Genomic DNA, 3,316 nt, shown 5'->3' on the forward strand with positions numbered 1-3,316 from the left:
GCCCCCTCATATGTTAGAGAAAAGAGAATCTGCTTTCAAGCATTTTGGGGGTAGCCAAACTCGTACTGGGAACTATGTTATTTTTAAATTTTTAAAGGTTTTATTTATTTATTTTATCAGAGAGAGTGTGCACCAGCAGGGGGAGCAGCAGAGGCAGAGGGAGAAGCAGGTTCCCGCTGAGCAGGGAGCCGAATGTGGGACTCGATCCCAGGACCCTGGGATTATGACCTGAGCTGAAGGCAGACTCTTAACTGACTGAGTCACCCAGGTGCCCCTGTTTTGTTTTGTTTTCTTTTAAGTGGGCTCCAGCCCCCTTCGGAGCCCACAGTGGGGCATGAACTCACAACCCTGATATCAAGACCTGAGCTGAAATCAAGAGTCGGGTGCTTAACCGACTGAGCCACCCAGGAAATACGTTTAAAAGCTACCTTCATTACATTTATGGGACAGGATGTATTAACTTTATTGTATTGGCTTCCCTACTATCTTTTCAAAGCAGAGCCCTGGCTCACTTCTCAGACTCAGCAGGGAGCATGGCCGCGCCCACGTGGGCACGTCCCTCCACGGTTCTTTCACTCAGTAGCATATACCCGAGGGCCTTCATCTGTGAGCAGGGCTCTGAGTTGTGGAGACTCTGTGGAGATCAAGTTGTGCAGTTTCTGTGGGTTGCCGGCTTGGTGGAGACTCGGAAGATGAGTTGGCATCTCTGACAAGTCAGCAGAAAACCATGCTGGGGTCTTCTGGTCACTTCTCTTCCCTGATCATTGAACCACAGGGTGTACGGGGAGGTTAAACCTGGGGAACGAGCAGTGACTTATGCAATGAATAATTTTCGATCTGATTATCAGGTGAGGCCTCCTGGCTACATTCATGAGGTTTCCTTTTTTTAAAATCTTTGTAATGTTTAACCTACTTACAACCCCTAGGGGTTCTGGGCACAGGCAGGTCTACTCCCTTACAGGAAAATGAATCTTTCAATGAAATAAACTTGCTTCTTTTGATATTCTTCTCCCTCTGTCTCGCTTTCTGTGATTTCTTTTTTTTTTTTAAGAATTTATTTATTTGACAGACAGAGATCACAAGTAGGCAGAGAGGCAGGCAGAGAGAGAGAGGGGGGAGGGGGAAGCAGGCTCCCCGCTGAGCAGAGAGCCCGATGTGGGACTCGATCCCCAGACCCTGAGATCATGACCTGAGCCAAAGGCAGAGGCTTAACCCACTGAGCCTCCCACGTACCCCTCGCTTTCTGTAATTTCTACGCAGATGCAAGAAGGCTGCAGTAAGGTAGTGCCCTGCCCCCCTCAAATTTGGAAATGAGGTTGCATTCAGAAAATGGAATAGAAAAATTCATGCTAGAAGGGATTATCTAACCATGGAATAAACTATAAGATTGTTTATCTTAAATATTTAAGCAGACTGTTGCCTGGGTGGCTCAGCATGTTAAGTAGCCAACTCTGGATTTCGGCTCAGGTCATGATCTTGGAGTCCTGGGATGGAGCCCCGTGTCGGGCTCTGCACTCGGCACAGAGTCTGCTTGAGGATTCCCTCTCTCCCTCTGTTCCTCCCCTCCCACTCACACAGGCTCTCTCTCTCTCTCAGTAGGTAAAATAAATAAATAAATCTTCAAAGTAAACTTAAAAAGAAAAAATACTTAAGCAAAGAGTTGGAGACTCCAAGCTCTAATGAAGTGAGGAATAAGGGCTCTACAGTTGCAAAGACTCTATTTTCAAATCTTGGATAAAGTTCTTAATTTCTCTAAGTCTTAGTTTCCTAATATTGAGATTTTGAGTGGAAACGTGTACAGTAGAGAACTTTCTGGAACAGTTAAATGAGGTATTGTATCCAAGGCACCTGGGCAGTGCTTGGACATCACAAGTATTCAGTAAAAGGCGACTCTCAACAACGCCATGTCATCATCCTGGTAACTAGGGCACTGTTTCGAGGAGGTGGGACTGCTGAATGTGACCACAGCTTTGGGAAAGAATCGTCAGCCTTTATAGGAGCATTTACCACATGCTGGCGACTGGACCAAATGCTCTTCTATATGTATTAACCCAACAACGCTGTGACGTAGGTGCGCTGCCTATTTCTGTTGTATAGGTGAGGCAAGTATGGCACAGAAGCAAAGTCACAGAGCTGCAAAGTGGCAGAGACAGGCTGCCAGCTCAGGGGGATGGGGATCCTAGCTCCAGGCTCACCCGCCCGGCTACTGGCTGCATCAGCCTCCTTCCAAGGCACACACCCAATCCACTGCTGGCTCACTGTATGAAGGAAGACGACTGAAGGGAAGGGGAATGGTGGATTTAGGGAACAGGATGGAGCGATTCATATTGCTGAAGGTGTGGAGGCACGGCTAGAAGGCAATCAAACGTTTTCATTTTGGCTTAGTGTTTTTTTTCCCCCAATATTTTATTTATTTATTTGACAGAGAGAGAGATCACAAGTAGGCAGAAAGTGGGGCAGAGAGAGAGGAAGGGAAGCAGGCTCCCTGCTGAGCAGAGAGCCCGATGCGGGGCTCGATCCCTGGACCCTGAGATCGTGACCTGAGCCGAAGGCAGAGGCTTAACCCAACTGAGTCAACCAGGCGCCCCTTGGCTTAGTGTTTTATCAGTAATATGCATAGAATTTTCCCATTCTTTTTCATAGTTCGTGCTATATCATATCATATCATATCATATATGAGATATATCATGAGATACATATGATATGATAATGTGTATACATATGTATATATAGCATATACCTTTGATATGATAATTGTAATGCTTTATATATAACACATACATATGTACACATATTTTATTTAGATAGCATACATATAATACTTCAAATATTATTTATAACTGCTTATATTAAATGCTCTAGGATATACAGCATGCTTGTAGGCTTCAGTAATCTTATTTCCTTCCCACTTTACTTCTTTGCCATCTCTTTATTGTAGGTCTGTTTTGTGCCATGCATTGCGCTCAAGAGTGTCTTCAGGCGTACTTAAATTCAAGAAGCACAGGCTTAGAGCCCAGATAAGTTATAGCACTTTTTCAGTCTGCATCTGAGGAAGGGCCACCTTCTCCAGCATAGCTGATGTTCATGGTTCCGTGGAAGGTGGGCTCCCACCGAGATGCCATTCCACATCTCAATCCTTGTTCTTATTTTCTACATACAAGAAACTACCTGGTGACTTGTGTTCTGATTCATGCATTCCACAACGTCTGAGTCTTTGGGTCAGTGTGATCATTAAGTTACTCATGATAAATTAACAAACTGACATTCTGAGTTACAGTCACCAGTTTCTGAAACCTGTGTCAATGTGAAATCACCC

This window comes from Meles meles, chromosome 6 (genome assembly GCF_922984935.1).
Source record: "Meles meles chromosome 6, mMelMel3.1 paternal haplotype, whole genome shotgun sequence".
Classification (NCBI taxonomy): domain Eukaryota; kingdom Metazoa; phylum Chordata; class Mammalia; order Carnivora; family Mustelidae; genus Meles; species Meles meles.